General features: G+C 39.8%; 1 long non-coding RNA gene across 1 annotated transcript in view; it reads left to right on the plus strand.

The window, feature by feature from the left end:
• The first annotated feature begins 1,340 nt into the window (after positions 1 to 1,340).
• Positions 1,341 to 25,007, plus strand: part of LOC309629478 — a 51,525-nt gene continuing 27,858 nt past the window's right edge. The window contains exons 1-2 of the long non-coding RNA XR_014245090.1: positions 1,341 to 4,062; positions 5,106 to 5,189. This is a non-coding gene — a long non-coding RNA (uncharacterized lncRNA). The remainder of the gene's footprint in view (positions 4,063 to 5,105; positions 5,190 to 25,007) is intronic.

Consider the following 25,007-nt stretch of genomic DNA (forward strand, 5'->3'; position numbering starts at 1 on the left):
CCCAAAAAAGGTAAATATGTGATGGATGTGTTAATTAATTCAATGAGAGGGAAACTTTCACAATGTATATGTATACTAAACCATTTTGTTGTACACCTTAAATATCTTACAATTTCATACCTATCAGAATAACTAAAATTAAAAATTGGTGACAACACCAACTGCTGGTGAGAATGCAGAGAAACTGGATGACTCGTAACTTGCTGGTGGGAATATAAAATGGTACGACCACTCTGGAAAGCAGTTTTTCAGTTTCTAAAAAACTGAACATGCATTTACCATGCAATTCAGCAATTGCATTTCTGGGCATTAATCACACAGAAACCTGTACACAAATGTACACAGCAATTTCATTCATAAAGGCCAAAAACTGGAATCAGCCCAGATGTCCTTCAGCTGGTGAATAGTTAAATAAATTGTGGTATATCCATCATGGAATACTACTCAGCAACAAAAAGGCACAAGCTACTGATACAGGAAACAATGGGGATGAATCTCCAGAGAATTATGCCGGGTAAAAAAATGCCAATCCCAAAAGGTTACATACTGTTTCCGTTTATATTACAGTCCTGAAATTACATGATTATATATAGAAATGGAGAACAGATTAGTAGTTATCGTGGATTAAAGATGGAGTGGGGATAGGTGGAAAGTGGGTGTGACCATTAAGGAGCAACAGAAGGGATTCTTCTGGTGATGGAAACGTTCTGTATCTTGACTACATCAATCTCAATATCCTGGTTGTGATATTATAGTATACTTTTGTAAGATGTTACCTTTGGGAAAAACTGGGTAAAGAGCACAGAGGACCTCTGTGTATTTCTTACAACTGCACATGAATGTATGTACAATTATGTCAAAATATAAAATTTAATTGTTAAAAAGCTGATAGAAGGTATTTTTTTGCCTTCAGAATTACTGACAATGGATACAATGGAGTTGTTAACATTTGATACACAAGTTATTTCAAGGGAACAATTTATAAAACCACATTTTGATGGCATCATTTGAGTATCAGCTGCAGTTGGTTAGTAATATGTAGCATCAACTGGTCGCATCATTTATCAACAGTAAGTCACCAAGACTCTTAAAAAAACATCACAACCCATAAGCGTTATAGAATTCATTACTAAAACTAAGAGAATTACTTGGAATGGTATTTTTAAATCTCACATTAACAACAAATAAGGTTTTGTTTTTTTTAACATCTTTATTGGATTATAATTGCTTTCCAATGGTGTGTTAGTTTCTGCTTTACAACAAAGTGAATCAGCTATACATATGCATATATCCCCATATCTCCTCCCTCTTGCATTTCCCTCCCACCTTCCCTGTCCCACCCCTCTAGGTGGTCACAAAGCACCAAGCTGATCTCCCTGTGCTATGCGGCTGCTTCCCACTAGCTATCAATTTTACATTTGGTAGTGTATATATGTCCATGCCACTCTCTCACTTCATCCCAGCTTACCCTTCCCCCTCCCCATGTCCTCAAGGCCATTCTCTACTAGGTCTGTGTCTTTATTCCCTTCCTGCCGCTAGGTTCTTCATGACCATTTTTTTTTTTTAGATTCCATATATATGTCCTAGCATACGGTATTTGTTTTTCTCTTTCTGACTTACTTCACTCTGTATGACAAGACTCTAGGTCCATCCACCTCACTACAAATAACTCAATTTCATTTCTTTTTATGGCTGAGTAATATTCCATTGTATATATGTGCCACATCTTCTTTATCCATTCATCTGTCGATGGACACTTAGGTTGCTTCCATGTCCTGGCTATTGTAAATAGAGCTGCAATGAACATTGTAGTACATGACTCTTTTTGAAACAAATAAGGGTTTGAATGTCGTAGCCTGCACAAGGAAATCAGGTCTATAAAGAAAAAAATTTTTTAAATATTTTGTTCACTATTTGAAGTGACTGGAATGCTTTATTTCAATCAAAAAAAGTAAAAGTAGAAGATTGACATATCTTTTAAATACATTTAAAAGTTAAAGTCCTTAAACTGCAAGAAAATAAGATCAATCTCGTTAAATGAAGGAAATTATGGTGAGATTTAACAACAAAGTTAAATCATGTTAATCTCATTTACTAACACCTTTCAAAATTTCTATCTTCGGTGAGTTAAATAAGGATAGGCTTTTTTTTTTTAATCTGATGAATTCTGACAACCTAAAACGATGATCCTCAAACTCAGAATTGTCTACTCGCATGATTACTAAAATGCAGATTCTTAGGCACCCAGTCCACCCCTGAGATTCAGAGTCATGGGTTTTTTGGTTTGTTTGCTTTTTTTCTTTTTAACAACTATCCTAGGGGATTTTGATTAAGTGGTGTAAACTTTTTAAAGAAATATAATTTAGTAAAATTCAACCCTTATGTATTGGATTGGGCTCACAATTCTTTTATGAGTCAAGTTGGGGGTATGTAATTATTAACCATATCTTCTTAACCAATAGGAAAGTGACTTTTTAAAAATTAATAGACTTTTTTTTTTTTAGCAGTTGTAGCTTTACAGAAAAATTGAGGGTAAAATGTCCCTATATCCCAGTTTCCTCTATTATTAACATGTTGCATTCACGTGGTACATTTGTTACAACTGATGAGCCAGTGCTGGAAAGTGACTTTGAAATGACATGTCCAAGGCCACAAGTGTCTGGGCTTCTGCTGGGAACCAAGCCACACCCACACCCTCACTTGAACAAGCTGCCTGGTACTTTCCCTTGAAAGATGTTCTATACAGATTAACACCATAATGACTGTAATTGTTCTGTGCCAGTATCTGAACACAGGTGGCAGCAGGACTCATTCGACTAAGCACTTCGGTTGGTGCCTGGGGTGGTTGGTATTTATCCTGGCTCCATCTGATATTTCCAGATTTGTGTGATGATTAGATTTAAAGATCTATGTGATTAATCCACTTGTGATTATGTAAAAACAACATCAGACAACATTTGCAGGATACCTGTTCTACTGCTGTATGATGTAATCGGTGTAATTAGGAAGGGTTTCATAACTACAATTCAAACTTTCATATCCACTTGTTTGGAAAGAAGATACACTTTTTAGAATAGCATCTTCAACTACAAATATGTTTGAAAAAGGTTTCGATGTATCATTGCAGTTACCGCAGAGATGAGCAAGAGGTAAACTGCTAACATGTAACAGAGGAGATTTGACGTTCCTTTAAATAGAACTAAATTAGCATAGATATTGCATTAGCAGGAATCTTATTAATTTTGTCACTACTATTTTTAAATAAAGTGCGTTTAAAATTTAGTTGCCTAAGAAATCTGTGATGTGAGCATATCATCTTGACTCCCGACATTGTGATCGAGGAAGAGGCTGATGAGAGGAATCGTTGATGAGAGCCGGGCGGTTGCTCAGCGGACGAGAGGGCGCCTTCTCGCTGGTTGGGGGCTTCTGGCCCTCACCTGCCAAAGTGTGAGAATCTTTTACTGGTTTATCTAACACATGAGTACTAGTCCCTGTCGTGTGCCAAGCGCCCTGGCCGGGCAGCGGACTGGCACTGCGGCCAAACTGAAAACAAACGAAGAATAGGTGCCCCGCGGCGTCCCAAAGCGTACGACACCCCGGAATCCCCCCGCCCTCCGGCTGCTCCTCAGAGGGGCGTGGCCGAACGCGCGGGCGGGGGCGGGGCCTGTCGCCCGGGAAACCACGGGCAGAGCCTCCCAGCTTTTCCAGGCCACAGTTTCGGTTGAACTGTTTCAGGTGGACGCCCTGGGCCATTGCTGCCCTCGGACGCCAGTGGGAGAAGAAGGGTCTCCGAGGCTCAAGTGCACCGAGGCCCCAGCCGCCCTTTGCGACGCCGCCGCGGGCTTCGGGAACAATAGATGTGGTTTGGGTTGGTTTCGCCCAGACCTGGTGGTGCCTCGGTCAGGGTGGCCAACAGGCCCGGCCCTAATCTCCTACGTCTCGAAGTCTGCGTGCCCCTCGCCTGGAGAAGCAGAAGCACGGACGCCGGAAAGAGCCGCTGCTGGCCGTGGGGAAGAAAGTTCCCTCCTCGGCCTCGGCCTCGGCCTGGGCCGCCCAAGTAGGGTAGGTGGCTACAAACCACGCCACAGCTCAAACTCCCATACTAGTGGTAGCTTCTGGAGGGCACTCATCGTCACCACCTGTTTCTGCTTTGGAGAGTTGGAAAGTTGACTATGACATAGTTTTGAAGGGATTCCTGCTCAGGCCCGCAGGTCACCTTTGTAGATGTCAGTCTGTTGTTGCCCAACTAGGGTCCACAGAAGCTTGACCTTATGAACATCCGGCATGTGAGTGACACTGATTAATCAGTGGTTTAATCAACGAAGGCACGTGTATTACCTACCTACTTTATCCCTTCACTACCTCTTCCCAAGGGGTTCTCACGGGCTCAAAAACTCTTCCACAGGGAGATCAGCTCCATGCTTTGCGACCACCTAGAGGTGGGATAAGGAAGGTAGGTGGGAGGGAGACGCAAGAGGGAGGGGATATGGGGATATACGTATGCATATAGCCGATTCCCTTTGTTTTACAGCAAAAACTAACACAACACTGTAAAGCAATTATATGCCAATGAAGATATTAAAAAAAAAAAACAAAAGACTTCCCCAGTGAATTCCAGTAGATAATGATTTTGGAGTCTCTTTTAAGGTCCAGTTCCTCAAGGACAGTCCAGGGAATCTCACCACTTCCCTGCTTCCTCCAAAGACATAAGCCTCAACCAGGACCAGCTTCGTAAAGGGTCAACCTGTGCAGTCACAGGGCTCCAGGCTCAGAAGGACACCGTGATGAGAGGGCCCTGTGCTTGCTTTAATGCTCTGTAGTCGAAATCTTAGAATTCTTCATTTTTGAACAAAGGGCCCCCTATTTTCATTTTTTGCTGGGCCCAGACAAATATGCACCAACTCTCCTCTTTTCCCAAAGGCTTTCTTTGGTGACATTCAATTATACAAAAATATAATTACAAGGGTTCTTCTCTAGACCTCTCAGTAGCTACTAAGACATCCAGAGACAGAGGAGGGATGATTATACTGACTAAACTGAGAGTTGTTGAAATATTGAGACCTTTGTGATCCAGTGCTCACCCCCCACTCCTCTTCATATTTTAGGGTCTTTGAAGAATGTGCAAAATGTGGAAATGCAACACCTCTGAGGGCAACAACGTTTGGCTCCTTGCCTAAGGAGAGAAACAGGTAAGGAATCAGCTAATCGTGTATCGACGGGTGGGTGCTCTGGGACTGTTTTTACAGGTGCCCTGGAAGGGCTGGTGCAGGTGGGTGTGGGGGAATGCAGAGAGCAGAGGCGGCATTGACATGGTTCAGAGGAAGTAAGAGTCTCGGAGAAGGAGATTCTAAATCTGGGCCGTCCAATTCTGTAGCCACAAACTACAGGTGGCTCCTGAGCACTTGAAGTGTGGCTGTCTGAAATATGATATGCTCTAAATGTGCAAAGAACTCCAGATTTCAAAGTCTCACTTTTTATAGTAAAATATTCTATTTTTTTAAAATAAATTGCATGTTGATATTTTGGATATATTAAGCATTAACATGAATTGCACTTGTTCATTTTTACTTCTTAACGTGACTAGTGGAGAATTTTATATGTGTGCTCACGTTACATTTCTTTTGGAGAGCTCTCTTCTAAAGGTTTTGGAGTATTGGAAACTGTTTACTTTAAAAGTTCAGAAAATGCTGCCTCTCCTCAAGAAACTCACATTTCCCTTCATCCCCCAGAAAGTACCCCTACCTGCCACTGCCCTGTCACCCACATCACCTGCAACCTTACTAACCCAGTAGCCTTGAACTAAAGGCCTCAGCATTTAAAAAACTACCGCCTAACCATAAGTAATCTAGAATTTCAGAATTATAGTCACTTTTACAGGAAAGAAAGGGTCAAACTTCTGTCAGCTGTTGCCACTAGAATCAATTCAGGTGCTTGTAGAGCTATGTCTGCTACTTTGGCTCTTTAACTGTTCAGATTGGCAGAAGCAAATTATTGAAAACCTGTGGAGAAGGGAAGGAAGAAGTAAGAGGGGGAAGGTAGTCACCTCCCCAGCCTTCACTCCAAGTCATTATGTTGTTACAAATTACGGGATTACAGCAGCCTTGGCCTGACTTCTTGTCTGTCATACCACCTTAAAAAGCAACTAGCTCTGGTGAAGAAATTACCTGGTGCTCTGGTCTGAAGTATAGATAAGAATGGAAGGTTATCTGTAATTTAAGCTCTCACTTGAGCAACTCCCTTTAGTTAGGAAATGTACAATGGGTGGACTCCAATATCTTAATCTCCACTGTTTTGAATGGCTCTTAAAAGCAGTGTGGTGAGTGAAGATGTTAGCTCTGAACCAACGTGTATTAGATGCTGGTCTTAACCCAGTCTTTCTAGAGCCTCTCGTTCACTGGAAAGTAGCTCCAAATGTGTACGTAAGAGAGCTGAGGCCCAGGCCTCAGCTCAGTTTGAGATTCTCAATATCACTGGATTGCGTCAATCTTCTGTGAAAGGGGTCTGCCCAACAGCTGTGGTGGTAGCAGAGCATTTGCTGACATTCTCCCATCCTTTGGTGTGCCTTCCATGGCATGGTTCAGTTTGTTTTCATATTGCCCACATTTTCCAGAGTGATTCAGTTTTAGGTTTGTGTCTTCCACTGAATGATTTGGCTTCATCTGTGAGCTACTTGACCCAAGAGTTGGCTTTGCCCACCCACTGCTTACCCCTTCACCTATAAGCCTTACTCTCAGCTGTCCTCTTGAAGTACTTTGCCTCATGAGCTACACTATCTGACCAAAGCCCAGAACCTGGATTCCACAACCTTAGACACCTGTGGATGACTGAAATGAGACTCTGTCCCATCAGTGCAGGAGGACTTACCATCACATGGACATGTCTAGACAAGAGATAAAGCTTTAAGCAGAAAAAGCCTTGGCAAATTGAGTTGGTGAGAATCTAGCTCAAAATACTGCCTGAGCTTCTGAGGCTTCCATGATCTCACCCAACTTGCAAAGGCCAAACGTCTGTGCACCTTTCAACCATGATCAAGTCAGCACTCCAAGATAGGATTGAGGTGTCTTCATCAAAGAATGTGAAATATTTGGGAATCCCTGGAAGTGATGCCTTGGAGAGAATAACTTGGAATTCTGGACTTTTTACAATTTCCAGGAGGTTGAAGCCCGAGTGTTGCCCCTGGTACCAAGTAAGATATCTATCAAATAGCTGTGTGCTAAGAAGAGCTTAGTCTTGTCCTGATCTTTGACTTTTGGCAGTGAAGTTATCTTGGCTTATAGTTTTCTTTGTTAGAAATTTTTAACTACAAATTCAATGTTTTCAATAGATATAGGACTATTTAGGTTATGTGCTTAAGTGAGCCTTGGTAGCTTCTGCCTTGAAAGGAATTTGTTTCATCCAAGTTTTTGAATTTGGCATGAGCATGCATTGTTGATGATGTCGTCTTATTTTATTTTTTTGATCTGTCTTAAAAGGTCAATTTTTCCTTCATATCTGAAAGACATTTTCCCTGGGCATGGTATTCTGGGTTAACAGTATTTTTCCTTCATTGTTTTAAATATGTCACTCCACTGTATTCTGGGTTGCATGGTCTCTAAGTCCCCCCCACTGTAATTCTTAATTTTGTTCCTGTGTATTGTATCTTTTTTCTGTGGCCACCTTCAATATTTTCTTTTTAACTTTGGTTTTCCAGCAGTTTGAGTATGATGTGTCAGGGTGTGTATTTTTTAATATTTATCATGCTTGAAAATATTTGGGTTTCTTGGATCTGTGGTTTGGTGTATATTGTTGTTTTTATTGAAGATTCAGCCATTCTTTCTTCAAATATTACTTCTGCTATTCTCTCTCTTCTTCTGGAATTCCAAATCTCTGCTGAAATTTCCTATCTGTTCAGCCATGTTTTCCACTAGAACCTTTAGTATATGTGATTATTAATGTGTTAAAGTTATTTTAAATTTCCTCTCTCATAGTTCCAACACTTAAGTGCTCTCTGAATCTGGTTCTGTTAATTGCTTTCTCTCTTGCCCTTGGGTTTTTGGGGTTTTTTTTCCCTCCTTTTTATATGTCTCATATACCAGGCATCTTGTGTAGAAGAGCAGAGATTATGGTAAAGAGAACGTATGCCTCAAAATAAGCATGTTTCTTCTGCTAGGTCAGTAATGTGGTGTGTTGAATCAATCTAACCAGTAGTTAAGGTGGGTTTGGTTTTTATTGTTCCACCTTCAGTACATGACTAGTTTTGATTTCCTCTAGTGTTACCTTATGCTTAGGGTGTGGGCTGCAGAGTTAGAGGGATTTTCTCCATGTTCCTGTTTCACACGCAGCTTCCAGCCTTTCCTCTGAATCTGCATCTCGAAGAGATCTCGCTCCATGCTTTTGCCTTTCCTCTTGCTTGTTGCCTGATGCTTGCTAGCTTGGGAGTGGGGGCCAGAGGACTCTTAGTCATTCTGGCCCAGCCTCTCATAGGCAAGCCTTGTATTCTTAGGCCTTGAGAGTGGGGCTTTCTCAGACTTTCAGTCTCCCTGTGACAGACAAAATTTCTGCCTTGCATCTTTGGCGAGTCTTGAGAAGATGAGAGTCTCCTGACCCTCTTGCAGCGTAGGAGCCCTCTAACTGTAATGGTATGGGATCCTGGGCCAAGACGTTTCCTTCCCCTCCTTACCCAGAAGTAGGAGTTGTTTGTTTGTCCTCCCCTACTCCTACCCTTACTCAGAATCAAAGGTCCCTGGAGGCAATAGGCCTTGCTGTCCCTACCCCAGTGGCTATTATTTATAGGTAAGGAAGGGTCTGGGCAGGACTTTTACCTTTCTACAGTGAGAGCTTTCTGCCCTCCAACAGGCCTTCACCGCCGAGAGAGACTCTCTCTGCTCTCTTGCTTTGTCTTAAATCTTTCTCATCAGTACCCAGTAGAGAGCATGGAGAAGAGACTGAAATTGGGAGCAAACTCACTTTTTGTCTGAGGCTCCCAGGGGTTCTATACTCTCATGCTAGTCCACACTTGGCCTTTAGCAATTTATTAACAATTTTAGCTGACTTCTTAGCACCTTGTGTTGTACTTGATGTCTCTTCTTTTGTGCCTACAGCTTGTCTCTCCGTGGTGGGGCCAGTCTTTCCCTGAATTTCAGGCTACTTGATTAGTCTGCAACCCTAGCTAGGGTGACCAACCATCCCAGATTTCCTGGGACTGAGAAGTTTCCCAGGACAGGAGACTTTCAGTACTAAACCCGGGAAAGTCCACTTGGTCACCCTAACCTCAGATCTCTGATAGGTTTAAGAAAAGTTATTTTGTAATATTTCTAGTTGTTAAGGTGAGACCGATGTTCCTTCTAGATTTCTGCATCTTCGGCAGAAGCCAAATTACTGAAATATTTATGCGTGTTGAATCTGAACAAAAATGGTTCTTGAGGTAGTAAGAAGCCATATGGGGAAACATCTGTTTCTTACTAAGGCAGAGGGGTTCTTGTGAAATCTTCCCTAAAATAGAGAATAAGAAAAATAAGTTTAGTCTCTGCCATTCTTTTGTTTGCCAGGAGCAGATTTATCTGATTACTTAAATGAACTCTAGTTGAAGAGGTAGATTCACATCTGTTCTTTCCACAAACTCTATTCATCATTTAGCTAGCACCATATTTGGACTTTACTCCCCTTCAGGCAAGCATCTCCTGTAGATTTTTGAGTGAAACTTAAAAAAAAAACTTTATGGTCTTTTGTTGATGAGGAAGAAGGCTGAGTATAACAATAAGCTTTCTACAAGAAGAATATTGACCATCTCTGGGTAAACGTGTATGTGTGCATGCACATGCGTGTGGAACTTTGCTATCAAATGTCTGGGGACATATTTGATTTACATTGCTATGGGTGGTACATCTGGGTTTGGCGTTTTTGTTTCAGATAACATGGGAGCCAGGAGTGTTTATGATCCCTACAGCCAGCATTAATGGTTATATGGTACACAGCTTCAAGGCAATGCTCTGTATTTTGTGTAATAAGGAAGGCTCTATCATTTTCTCAGTTAATCTTTTGAGTATCCTTGAGCATCCAGGAGAAATACTTATGGCCTCTTGATGAGCTTGTAAGCTCTGTATGTGATATCTTCCTATTAAATGGTCAAGATAGTTTGATTAGTATAGTAAAAACACAAATCATAAGACTAGGAACATATATAATCTCAACAACTATGTGGTTTATATGGCTATAGATATAATTATTATTATAATAGTAATAGCTAAGACTTGCATAATGTTTATTATATGTCAGGCATTATTCTGAGAGTTTTACATTCATTAACGTATTGAATCCTCACACAGAAAAAATTCATAATGATAACTTCATAATTATGATGCTGTCTATTACTATCCACATATTACAGATTAGTAAAATGAGAAACAAAGGGGTTTAATAGTGTGTTCAAGATCACACTGATAGCAAGTGGTGGCATTGGGACTTGAGCCCATGCAGTCTGTTTCCAGGGTTCTTTTAACCACTAGGACAGTGATCAAAGACACATAAAAACAAACAAGGAAACAAACAAATAAATAAAAGAACCATAAAATAAACCAAACTGAAGAAAAACAAACACAGATACAGAGAACAGAGTAGTGTTTACAAGAAAGGGGAAGGGGGAAAGGGTGAAATGGGTAAAAGGGGTCAACTGTATGGTGGCAAATGGAAACTGAACTTTTGATGGTGAGCAAGCTGTAGTGTATACAGAAGTTGAAATGTAATTTTGTACATATGAAACCTGTATTATAAACCAATGTTACCTCAATAATTGTTTAAATTATTTTTTAAAAAGACACAGAAGAGGTAAATATTTCAACCTGCAGGAGGGTGTATGGGGGTGGGAGTTGTGTATATGTGAGAAAAGGCTTTTAAATAACATTTTGATTTTAGGTTACGTACCAAACAAAGATGCGCAGAAAACTAAAAGAGGACATGCTAAGTAAGGAAAAGGATTCAGCAGATTTTATAATGGTGCCTTGAACTTACTACAAGTCAGTGGAATATGAGTTACACAGACCACTGTGATCAAATATTTGGTGGAAACTTCCTGTTTTGCAGATAACCTGGTAATGGTGGAAATGTGGAAAAAACAACTTGCAGGGAGATTGCTACTTCTGTGTCAAGTATTTTCTGTATAAAATACTTGAATACTTTCAGTTTCAAAACTGAAGATTACTCAGAAGCTACTTGCCATATAGAAAATAATTGAGGCTGAAAAATTTTATCAGTACCATTTATGATAAAGTGAGAATAAAACAAATGAATGGTATGTATAAAGACCTTTGGTTTGAAAGTGACAAGGACATCATCAACTCACAAGAAACACAATAAGATTCACAAATGACTAGAAAATCCTGCAATCTTTGGAATCTTCCAAACCAGTTCTGGTAATCCAGAGGGCACATAGTAGGACAGTCAACAGGTATATCCACAGCTTTTGATGAGTCTGTAGCAGGGACTCTGACTTTCTTTCAAGAATAGGATGCTTTGAGGACTTATGATTGGTTTTCAAACCAAGTGATTATTATAACAAAGAATAGTTTAAAACTATGGATGGGATGAAGTCTTAACCTAGCCTGACAGTAATCACTGATATCCTCTTTATACCTACGGGGTGAGCTAGATGACGTTATATAGCTCCTAAGTGGCACTCATTTATATATGAACCTGATATTCTCACAAAGGCAAAAAGTGATTGTATTTGCATCTTTTCCTCTTTGAAGTAGGAAGTTCCCCCTTTCTTTTCACTTAGGGAAAAAAGCAGTAATTTCTTATATTGTACACTTTTTCTTGTTAAAAGTTTGATAGTTGTTTTTTTAGTTTTGTAGGAATTTAATTTTGTGAGCTAATTACACTAGGAACTAAAGTTGAGGAATTTACGTCTCACAACTTTATTAACTTTTTACACTTTCTACTTTAGAAATTGATTTTAAATGAGGGTGGCAGGATGATGGTGGGTAAGATTAGTGCATTGGCATTTGACATATATGACTGAATGGAAGAAGGACAGTCAGTGATCTCACCGTGCATTCAACTATAAACATATAATTTAATGATTACACCGTGTAATCACCACTGACATCAAGAAATAGAAAGTTGCCGGCATTCCAGGAAATTTCTGCATGTTGCTTCCAAACCTATTCCTGTGTAATAATTCCTTTTTTCTATACCAGTGGTTCTCATAGTATGGTCTGGCATCAGCATCATCTGGGAATTTGTTAGAAATGCAAATTCTTGGGCCCTTCCCCAGACCTAATACACTTATACATTTTTTTGTAGGATGCATATTTATATGATTAAAGTATAAAGCATTGATTCTCAAACTTTAGCATATATCAGAAAAACCTGGGTGGCCTATTAAGACACAGATCCTGAGCCCTACATCTAGAGTTTCTGATGATCTCTTTCTGTTGTCTGCTTGATTCACTAATTTTAAGTTTCCTATATCCTGGGTATATTTGACTCTGTGCTAGTCATTGCACTTGAAAGGTTATTTTGTAGGAATAATTGTGAGGCCTATAATGAAAATACTTTGCTCCAAAGACTATTTGCATTTACTTCTGCCAGGCACCCACGGGCACTACCAGTCTGGGACCACCTGTTCAAAGTTTGCTATTTCCTAGAATACTCAAGGGATTGTTATTCTGTTTTAATTCTCCTCACCAATTCTGTTCACCTTCACTCTGAGATCCTGGAACCCAGATTGTTGTAGGGGAAGGTCTCCTGTCAGACTCCCCAACTTGCATGGACCCAGAGTTTTGTTTTCTGTCCCCTTCTGCACCCTGAAAGGCCATCAGAATGGAGTTTCTAATTTTCTGGGATTAGCTTCAGGCGTGTCTACTTCTCTAGATTCTTGACTTCTCTTTACTTTTTGCTGATAATTCCTTACTATTTTATAATCTCTTTGATGCTTTTAAAAAGATTATTTTAAATATATTTTATCCAGTTTTTTAGTTGTTTTCAGCTGTAGACCTGATGTGAACAACCTAAACGACCATTAGCAGAAACGGGAAATCTGCAAAATACATTATTAATGCACAGCAGGTTTTCAAAATACTGTGGTTTTTCAAAACATTAAAAATACATGGATGTTGCTATCCTTAAAAAAAAACACCTTCTGTTTTTATCTTATACCTTTATCCAGACATGGGACACACAAGATGATTTTGATACAAAAACTCTCCTTGTGAAAAGATTCCCAGGGTTGCATACTTATGACATTTAATCACTCCGAAATGCTCTGATTTTTACTAGTGGGTTCCAAGGAATGCTTCCCACAATTTCAGAAAGCCTCACAAAATGCAGAGATGTGCCTAGTACAGGATCCATTTCACAGTTTGTGGCACTTTCTATGAGGTTTAGTTTTTCCATAGCTTTCACAAGTCTGGAGACATGAAATTTAGGAAGCATAAATGGTTTACACTCTTATCCCTATTAAGGTTTCTGTCTGGGATAGCACATGGAGTGCCCCAAACTTTATTTACTGTCAAGTTCTAAGCATTTGATGGATATTTTAACCACCTCTCTCCCCCGCCCCCAAAGTATATCACATCCCCTTTTTTCCCTATGTCAGGTTGATCCCTTGAGGTAGGCAAGATTCTCAAAGAGGAAATGCCCCTTCCCAGCTTGTTCCTGACAAGGCAGAACACATTGTTTCTGGGTAAGGATGAGTCTGTTATATTTATCTTCAGGTGTCTTGTGAAGGGGATTGGAAACAGAAATACACTAATCCTGCACTTGACCATTTGGAAGGTAAACTGGTAGGCATTTTAGAGGTCAGAGGTTGTTAGGATGTGGTGAGATGCTTCATCTTGAGTACTCTAATTAGTGCTTAACAATTGGGATTTATAACAATCCCTGTAGGCGAGGCTTGGGGTAGGAATGAACACACTCTGACAGCTATTTCTAGAGAATTTTAAGGATGTTTGACAGTCACTTGATGACATCAGGATTCCCTGAAAGGGAGAAGGGTTGGTTGTGGTAAGAGCCCATGACCCCTGGAAGCTTGTGGGTCAGGATTTAACCCTGGTGGTAGCAAGAATTAGCTTATCTCAGATGAAGGCTATAACTCAGCTAGTTAGAGCGGAGTATGCCTTAAGGTAGTACAACAGGTGCTGCTCCCAGTGCCTTTCTTTTCTCTCCCTGAGATGTGCCCTGAATCTGTGGGTTTATGGGACTAATGCAGGATGGGAGTCCCACCAGATTAGAGGGGCACTGAGTCTCCTCAGTCTGTTTTTTTAATCAGTTTAGAGGGTGATGTCATTGATAGGTAAACCAGTAAATCTAAACTCTAGCTATCTTGTCACTGGACCTAAAGCTCATGGTTTGAATACAGACCTTCAAACTGAAACACAGAATGTAGGAGCTCTCCAGTTCACAGCTACAAATAACAAGGGGCCTTTCCATAGGGCCTTTGCAGCCATGGACTTTTGAAATTACAAGTCATGACCCACCACAGTCCACCCCTTATTTGACAACTTGTATCTAGACCAATATGATGACTCCAGACCAACATGATGCCATCATTATTTTCATATATCTCATCACTTAAAAATAGAAATATTTAGTTCACAAATAATAAACTTCCTTAATATAAATTCCCACTTTATCACAAAGTATGGAAAACCAGGACCACATGAAATTCACTCAGCCTAGCCACTTCCTTATGGATATATCTTATTGAATCCCATGTGTTTTGGGAATTGTCTGGGATATAGGTATTTTTCCTTTTTAATAGCACATGGTCCTCCTTCCTAGCTAGAATATAATATTAAGGACATGTGGTTTTAGACCACTGTATATCTTACGACTACCATTTCTTCAGCATTACTGTTGCATATATATAGTAGCTGTATCACAGATCTCTGAGTTGCTTTGTCAATCTAAACTATGGAAATTATAAATTCTGTCCCAGATCCCAATAAGGATTTTAGGGAGCCATTTAGTGACTCCCAGCGCTGGTCTAGTTAGTCCCAAATAGCAGCACCTACTGTATTTTTCATGCAGCCGTTGAATTGGTCCTCATATCCAATAGGTAGGAGAATTAGGAGTGGGTGTACACTTTTTGCCAAAACCCAGAGTCCAATTTTTGGTACTTAATATGGGTGTTATAGGATAAGGTCTTTATGAGCATCCTTGATGTTACAAGTACTGGTGCCTATTCCCTTCAGCTCAGACTCAAGAGAAGCATATACAGATAGGATTGGGGACTGTGCTTAGGACAGGGACAGCAGGGTCCAGGAAGTGTCTCAGGGTTTGGGGAATGGGTCATTTCTCTGACAGCTCCAGTTAAATGGCCAGCTACAGTTAACCCTGTTCCAGCTGATAGAGATTTCATAAGTTTAATGTGCTCCCATCCCCACATGTATCTTTTCTTATAACTGCAACAGGACCTCCATTATCACTTTTAAATTTAGCCTTTGCATAAACTATCCAGGTTCTGAAATTTGCCTGGTTTTTTACTTGGTACCATGATTTCGCATCCTTCAATTGTTCTGGAATGAAGTATGTATCTTCCCAGTTGAGATGTGTATTATTCTATATATGCAGCCTCTAGACTAATTAGATAACTTGGCATATGGCCAAATATATGCAATTTAGTCTTTTCTTGAGAAAAGCCAATTATTACAGGTGTTCTGAATTACCTGAAATGTCTAGTGTGATCATTCCTTCAAGATAGAACTGCTGTTATAACCAGTGCTGTTGTATTATACTAGAATGAGGACCTCTAGCTTATTGGCTATAACCTTATTTATACTGGTATTATAGCCAGACCTTCTAGAATTTATCTTCACTATCTTCAATGTGGGTACCAGATATCTCTTTGAATTTCTTTCCAAGTTTCCATGCAGAGTTAGCTCCAGCTAACAGCTGTATGTGTTGGCATTGAAATTTTGGGCAACACTGGGTAAGAGCTCCTAGCCCAAGAGCCCCTGGAGGAGAGCCCTGTACTCATTCACTTTACTGGGAACTAATACCTGGAATAGTACAATAAATCAATAAATATTTTTGTCCTACTGCACATCTTTGTCTTACTACAGTGAAGTCTTCATTGAGAAGACTTTCAAATGAGAGTGATTTCAAGAACCCTAGCCAGTAAAACCAGTGTTCTCAGAGGGAGGGGATGGTCCTCTCATTGGGTTTGGTGGCAGCCCAGTCGATTTCTTCCCTTGCATCCTTCCAAGCTTTTTCTGAGTAGAAATGGTAGAAATTGTTATAGAAGAAATGGTAAAATCATACAAAGAGTAGATCCAAGTCAGCTAGATGCTTTCTATAGCTGTCCAAAGTCATCATTTGGTCAACCTAGGGTGAACTTGATAGGTAGCTAAAGGTTCTTTTTTTATATGGGGAGAAGAGGAGAGGATGGGGCAGAGATAGTAGTTATGTCTTTCCTTTCTTTATTACCCATTCAGTGTTTCCAGACCTGTCCGTTGTTATGTCTGTTAGCCTATAGACTCCTGCAGAGATCCCTGTGGCTTGGTTTCCATGGAACATTTGTGTCTCAACCACACCCCACTCTGTACCCCACGCTATGTACCTACTAGTTTGTTACCTGTACGTAAAGCCTCCTGTTCCCAAGTGTTCCCAATGAGGAAAGTGTCCTAGTCTGAGGACATTGGCCTCCCCACTAGGGCATTTGTTTCAGGACTGTCTGAAGTTTGGGTATTAGGGTTGAAGAGCAGACAGTAAGGTTGGCAATCGCTATTAGTTTTCTTGGTATTTCCTTACTATAACATTTATGGATTGCCCATCAATTTGGGCTTTTTGTACCCTATCTTTTAGTGGCCAGACCGGTAGGTCTTTCTACTGAGAACTTCTTTACATTTCCCCCCATTTTGCTTTGGTTATTTTGGGAACTGAAATTCCCAGAAGTCTCCTTAAGCCATCTTTTCCAAAACTGTGTATAAGAGAGACTGCTAGTTAACTACCTCTTTTTTTAAATTTTATTTTATTTTATTTTATTTTATTTATTTATTTTTGGCTGTGTTGGGTCTTCATTTATGTGCGAGGGCTTTCTCCAGTTGCGGCAAGCGGGGGCCACTCTTCATTGCAGTGCACGGGCCTCTCACTATCGCGGCCTCTCTTGTTGCGGAGCACAGGCTCCAGACGCGCAGGCTCAGTAGTTGTGGCTCACGGGCCTAGTTGCTCCGTGGCATGTGGGATGTTCCCAGACCAGGGCTCGAACCCATGTCCTCTGCATTGGCAGGCAGATTCTCAACCACTGCACCACCAGGGAAGCCCCTCTTTTTTTTTTTTTTTTTTTAAAGCTACAAATATATCACTTATTTTATTTATTTATTTATTTATTTATTTATTTATTTATTTATTTTTGGCTGTGTTGGGTCTTCATACCTGTGCGAGGGCTTTCTCTAGTTGTGACAAGTGGGGGCCACTCTTCATCGCGGTGCGCGGGCCTCTCACTATTGCGGCCTCTCTTGTTGCGGAGCACAGGCTCCAGACACGCAGGCTCAGTAGTTGTGGCTCACGGGCCTAGTTGCTCCGCAGCACGTGGGATCTTCTCGGACCAGGGCTCAAACCTGTGTCCCCAATAAACCTGTGTCCCCTGCATTGGCAGGCAGATTCTCAACCACTGCGCCACCAGGGAAGCCCTTAACTACTTCCTTATTCTTTTCTTCTTCTTTATTAACAGAATCCTGATTTGCATGGAGGTGGCAATGTTCTCAGCTAATAAACTACATTGTCCAGCCTTCACTACTGATAAGGGTGACAGTGCGACAGGGTTCTTATCAATGAGGTGTAATTAAAGGTGTGGAAGGGCTTCTAGTAAAGCCCCTTAAAAGGGGATAGCCTCAGGGCATATGCCCTTTTGCCCTAGTTTCTTCCCCTTCTTTCTACCTGCACCTTAGAGGAGATGGTGGGCATAGAATAGACACCTAGCAACAAGATGACCATGGGAGGAAAGCCAAGAGAATAGCTTGGGTCACATGTGAAAAGGCTGGGTTAACAGGCAGATAGGCCCTATGTGTGAACTCAGACAGACTCCATAATTTTTCCACACTACCACTACCTCTGCCACCTTAGGGTTGGGGAAAAAAATTTCCTGTGTCATAACACATCCATACTGCTCACATATCTCTAGCACTGTTTACAGTAGGAGTGTGCTGCCATAATTTACTCTCACTATCTGAGACCTAGACTTTTTTTGCATCTAAATCCATTAAAAATAATTATTTGGCCTCTTAACCCTAAGTTCAGAAGTTAACATTTCTTATTAATGGGAGGTCTAAGATCCTCCAGTGGAGTGGTGGCACACAATTTGAAAGAAGTTCAGAAGACAGCAAGTTAGACAATTTTGACAATTAGATTTTTTTTAAATTAATATCCACAGGTACTGGTTTTTAAAATAGTAGTAATATAAATATACCATGAGGTGGTTTTACAACACATTACCAGTTTAAATGTATATGTTCATATTTTAAGTTTTGTGGAAGTGAATTACTTTCTTTTTAGATTCCTATTTATTTTCAACCAGCTATTTCTGTTTTGTATTATTTGTAATAGTGTAACACTGGAACAGATTTAAGATCTCCAAATATAAAGGGTTATTGTGACAACTTATGAAGTTCCAAGAAAATTTGTGTATTAAGAATAGAAGTTACAAAATTGTATCTGTAAATGTCTCAGTTTATAGGAAGGTAATTTCTGTGTGTACATATGTATTCTCTAGAAGGCTTTTATATCAAGCTGTTATTTTCTTTCTAGATAAATGGGATAATAGCTTTTTAGTGTTCTTTTTTCTTTAATTTTTCTTTAATGAGTTAACTTTTTTCATAAGAACAATTTTTTTAAGATTAAAATAACTTCCTCATGATGGATAGTTAACAAGAGAAACAGAAGAGTGTTGCTGAGAAATGAATAGCAGGAAGAAGTCAGGAACTGCAGGAACCAAGGGGCGCTTACTTTTGTTGCTGAGACACCGTCATAGCTGCTGGATGACTCAGATTACTGCGGCTCAAGAACTGATCCTGAGCTGCTGTGGGATCTGAATGGCAAAGAGATGAGCCCTGGCTGTAATGCCAGGGATGCTCTTTCTTGTCTGCTTTTACTTCTTACTTCCTCATGTTACCTTTCCCCATCCCATGTTAACATGTCTCTGTGATCCTTAAAACCTGTACTTTCATTTATTCAATATAACACTAGAATCCAGGTTATATGCCAAACCCCTAAGTAATGCTGAGGATATACCAGCAAGCCAAACAGACCTTCGTGGAATTACTGTCCACAGGTAGAGATAGATGCTAATCAGATCATACAGATGTATAAATTGGGACAGAATGGGATAAGAACTATGGAAGAAAAGAATTGGCTGCTAGTAGAGTTAGTGGGCGAGAGGGGAGACCTACATTATATTATGCACTCAGTATGCCAATCAGAACTCGATTTAAGCTAAGAACTGTAGGAGAGGCAAGAGTCAGGTAAGTGGCGATTGTGGTGGGAGGAAGAAGAATTTTAGACAGAGGAAACAGCACGTGTGAACGCCCTGAGCAGCAGTGAGCCTCGTAGGCCTAAGGAAGTGAAAGGATGGTGGCCAGAGCATAGAAGATAAAGAGAATGACTCGAGATGAGCGTGCAGAGGTAAGTAGAGGCCAAATCACATAGGGCTTTGTAAAGCATGATAGAATTTTATCTTTTTTCCTAAGCAAGAAAGACATTGAAAGATTTTGAACTGAAAAATACATTAATCAGGTTAGGTTTCATACTGGCTGTGGTATGGCAAATGGATTGGAGGAAGACACAAGAATGGGATTAGAAAAAAACAGGAGGTAACTGATAAATTGTAAATATCACAGTGGTCCATTAAGAGCCAGTCACAGATTCAGTCATTTATACTGCGACTCTAGTTAAATGAGAGAGTATTCAGAAGCAATTGTAGGTGCTAGCCCAGAATTTGTAAGCTTAGCTAGCTATTACAGTTAGCAGTCTCTGCTTTTGAATTGGCTGCCCATCTTCACTCTTCTCTGTAATGGTCCCCATGTTTGCCATAGATAAACTTTTGAGCAGTGGCCATGTCTTGAGTTATAAAGTAAACTTTCTGCTTTGCCCAAAGAATTGAAGCCACAGTTACAAAAAGGATTGAAGAAATAATGAGTGCTTAGTATTGTACCAGGCACTGGCATATGGAGTGAGTAAAAACAGAGTTCCTACCCTCATGGGACTAATTAAATAGACTGGGGAGAATATTAAATCTTGCAGATGTAATTACAGACTGTGAGATGACCATGTCTACTTGGCTTGTCAGCCACTAAACAAAATCTCAAGGTATATTCTTCATGGATCCCAGACCGAGGGCTACCTGGTATGATTGTGCAGTTGGGGTGTTACACAAAGATGCCTAGCCAAGGAAGTTAGTGGGGACTAAAGCTCTGTCAGAATTTCCCTTGCCAAGCCATGCCCTTGTGCAAGGCTACATCTTTACAAAGGAAGGGTATGTTTTTCTTTGTACTAAGGTGTCAGTAGCATCTTTTCCTCTGATATTAGAAGGGAATTCCCTATTCTCAAAATTGAATGGGAGGCTCTACCTTGTAAATGTGTAGCTGACTTGAGCACAGAAATGTATCTGAGGTGAATGTAAAAGACATGAGTGGGTATAATTGTAGACTTAGAAAAAATGGAAAATAAAACTGGAAAATGAAAAGGCCTAGGGCATTGATGTTTTTAGGGCATAAATTTTTGAAAAATAGATCCTACGTCTGCAGGAATTAGAGCAATATTAAAGACCTAAGACAAAGTAGATAAAGACAACCCAGTGGTGGGACAGTGGAGGAAAGAGCTGGACTATGCATTACAGGAGTGGTTATACTGGGTTGAATGAATTTGTAGGCATCACGTTGGGAAAAGCTGTGGTGGAGGAAAAAGGGATCCATGTATAAAATTATGTATTTCTGTATCCTGAGCCTAGCTAATTGAACAAATCTTTACTCCCAAATTTTAAAATGTCAGACTTCGTTCTGAAATCATGGACTCTGTTTGTAGAAATGGTCTTGCTTCTGGGAAGAATCTTGTCAGAATAAATCCAGAAACAAAAAGCAGAGAACAAGGAGCCTGGTACCTAGAAGTCATGGCTCTTCCCAACAGTTGTATCATATTGGACAACTGGAGCAGACCTCTCTGAGCCTTAGTATTTCATCTGAAAATTAGAGGCTACTTTCCTTGGTGGGTTATGAATCTTGAAAGGTATTGAGAAAAAAAACTCTGTAAACTGTGAGGCAATAAGAAGGTAAGTTTTTCATTAAATGCTGAGTTTCAGTGGCCTGACTCTGCTGTGGGTTTAGTTGGCTGGGTCAGCAGAATCTGTACCTTGGAACAGTCTCTTTCTGAGTGGAGGTCTGGGCTGACTTCTGGCAGCACCAAGGGCTTTGACTACACTCTAGCACTGATAATTGAAAAAAATTTTAGTCGTACAGATTCAAGACAATAAGTTTCCTAACTCAGGTTATGTTTTGAGCACAGGCCATATGTCTTCTAATGGAATCTGTGGTCAAATAGGATCTTCTCTCCTTTTGATGAGGCCCATAAAATCAAGGTAACTGTCACGCACCAGCACCAACCGTAACAGAAGCATTAGAGAGCTCCGTCCCCCTCGGCTGCTGGTTTGTGGGACATCTGCAGCCTGCACAGGACTGGTCCACTGTTCCTCAGGCTCAGTCCCTCACTTGCCTTCTTTCTCTTGACAGATATTTTGAGCTAGTGAGGATCATAGAAAAGAGTGGGAAGATAAGTAAAAGTATCTATCAGCTTTTTTTTCCTCTTGTGGTCATTGCTAAAACAATAGTAGCCAAAATGAAGTTTAATCCCTGTGTAACTTCTGACTAGAGCAAGAACCCTAAAAATAAAAGGCAATTCAATGTGTCTTCCCACATTTATAGGAAGATCGCCTTCCCCAATTTCTAAGTTGCTGAGACAGAAGTACAATGTTCGATTCATGCCCATCTGAAAGGATGTTGAAGTTCAGTTTGTGTGAGGACACTGGATTGGACACTAGAAGGTCAGCAGATTGGCAAGGTGGTCCAGGTGATAGGAAGATGTGTCATCCACATTGAACATGTGCAGCAGGAGAAAGCTTATGTCCGTGTGGGTATTCACCCCAGCAAAGTGGTTATCGCTAGGACAAAACTGAACTAAAACTGCAAAAAGACCCTTGAACATAAAGCCAAATGTCACCCAATAAGGAAGTAAAAGGACAACTGTAAGGAAGAAACAATTGAAGTGATGCAGGAATAAAATAATCTTATCTACAACTTCCATTAAGAAATGCTAAAATTAGTATGTGTATGTATATATATCAATCAACAGATAGATTTGTTTAATGTAATTCATTTATGTACATAAATATAAATATATATTCATGTGTATATATTCATAAACATATGTCTAATATCTTTATGAAGACCCATGGGGAGATTTCCTTATCTCCACATTAAAAATAATTTTGCTTCTCATGAATGACAGATTTGTCTAATTTTTGGAGACCCTGATCTTGTAACGGATCAAGTTCCTCATTTTCATGGAGTGTTCTGATGCCCAGAGCACACATATGACAGAAAAATGGGCAAAAGGTTTTAACAGACCACATATATACACAAGAGAGTTATAAAAAATGGCTCTTAAAACATATAAAAAGATATCTAGCCTTACTCAGAGAAATGCAAAGTAAAATTACAATGAAATACTATTTCTCATCTATCAGATGAGGGAAAGTTGGATAATATGATACCCCTTGAGCATTTAGCTCTGGTGACCAGAGGGGAGTGTGCTGCAGGGCCCCATAGGATGTCTCCTACATAAGGCCACTTCTCCAAGATCAAGGAAATGAACTGACCTACCTAATACATAGAAATAAACATAGAGAATTAGGCAAAATGAGGAGATAGAGAAATATGTTTCAAACAAGATAAAACCCTGGAAAAAGAATTAAGTGAAGTAAAGATACCCAATAAGAGTTCAACGTAATGATCATAAAGATAATCACCAAACTTAAGAGAAGAATAGATAGACACAGGATTTTAATAAAGAGTTAGAAAATATAAATAAGAACCAAACACAGCTGAAGAATACAATAACTGAAATTAAAAATACACTAGAGGGACTTCCCTGGTGGCGCAGTGGTTAATAATCCACCTACCAATGCAGGGGACATGGGTTCGAGCCCTGGTCTGGGAAGATCCCACATGCCTCGGAGCAACTGAGCCCATGAGCCACAAGTACTGAGCCTGCACTCTAGAGCCTGTGCGCCACAACTACTGAACCTGTGTGCCACAACTACTGAAGCCCACGTGCCTAGAGCTCATGCTCCACAACAAGAGAAGCCACCGCAACGAGAAGCTTGCACACTGCAATGAAGAGTAGCCCCCGCTCACCGCAGCTAGAGAAAGCCTGCACACAGCAACGAAGACCCAATGCAGCCAAAAATAAGTAAATAAATAAATATTAATTTATTTAAATAAATAAATAAATAAAAATACACTAGAAGGAATCAACAATAGATAAAATGATGCAGAGGAATGGATCAGCAAACTGAAAGGCAGAGTAGTGGATATCACCCAAGCTGAACAGAAGAAAGAAAAAATCCAATGAGATATCACATCACATCTGTAAGAAGGGCTATTATCAAAAAGACAAATAAGTGTTGATGAAGATGTGGAGAAAAGAGAACGCTAATGCACTGTTGGTGGGAATGAAAATTGGTGCAGCCATTATGGAAAACAGTATGGAGTTTCCTCAAAAAATTAAAAATAGAATTATCGTATGTTTCAGCAATTTCTGGATATTTATCTGAAGAAAATAAAAATGAAAACTCTAATTTGAAAAGATACATGCACCCCAATGTTCATAGCAACACTATTTACAATAGCCAAAACATGGAAGCTTTTTATTTTATACATAGTAATTTCTACCTCTTAAACCCCTGCCCCTATCTTGCCCCTCCCCCTACTGGTAACCACTAGTTTTTTCTCTGTATCTGTGAGTCTGCTTCTTTTTTGTTTTATTCACTAGGTTATTTTTTAGATTCTACATATGTGATATCATTCAGTATTTGTCTTTCTCTGACATTTCACTTTGCATAATATTATCCATGTCCATCCATGTTGATGCAAATGACAAAATTTCATTCTTTTTTATAGCTGGGTAATACCCATATATATATATATATATATATATATATATATATATATATATGTATGTGTGTGTGTGTGTATATATATATATATATATATATATATATTATCCATTCATCTGTTGATGAATACTTGGGATGCTTCCACATCTTGACTATTGTATATAATGCTGCTATGAACATTGGGGTGCATGTATCTTTTTGAATTAGTGTTCTTGTTTTTCTGGATATATACCCAGGAGTGGAATTGTTGGGTCATATGGTAGTTGTATTTTTAGTTTTTTGAGAAACCTCCATACTGTTTTCCACAGTGGCTGCACCAATTTATATTCCCAACAACAGTGTAGGAGGGTTCCCTTTTCTCCACATCCTCTCCAATATTCATTATTTGTGTTCTTTCTGATGATAGCCATTCTGACAGGTGTGAGGTGAATATCTCATTGTGGTTTTGATTTGCGTTTCCCTGATTATTAGTGATGTCGAGCATCTTTTCATGTGCCTATCGGCCATCTGCATTTCCTCTTCAGAAAAAATGTCTGTTCAGTTCTTCTGTCCATTTTTTAATCAGGTTGTTTGTTTTATGTTGAGTTGTATGAGCTATTTATATATTTTGGATATTAACTCCTTATCAGTCATATCATTTGCAAATATTTTCTCACATTCAGTAGGTTGTCTTCAATGGTTTCCGCTGTGCAAAAGCTTTTAAGTTTAATTAGGTCCCATTTGTTCATTTTTGCTTTTAGTTCCTTTGCTTTAGGAGACAGATCCAAAAAAAATATTGCTGCAATGTATGTCAAAGAGTGTCCTGCCTATGTTTTCCTCTAGGATTTTTATGGTTTCCGGTCTCACATTTAGGTCTTTAATCCATTTT

Source organism: Balaenoptera borealis, assembly GCF_965194805.1.
Source record: "Balaenoptera borealis genome assembly, chromosome: 5".
Taxonomy (NCBI): Eukaryota; Metazoa; Chordata; class Mammalia; order Artiodactyla; family Balaenopteridae; genus Balaenoptera; species Balaenoptera borealis.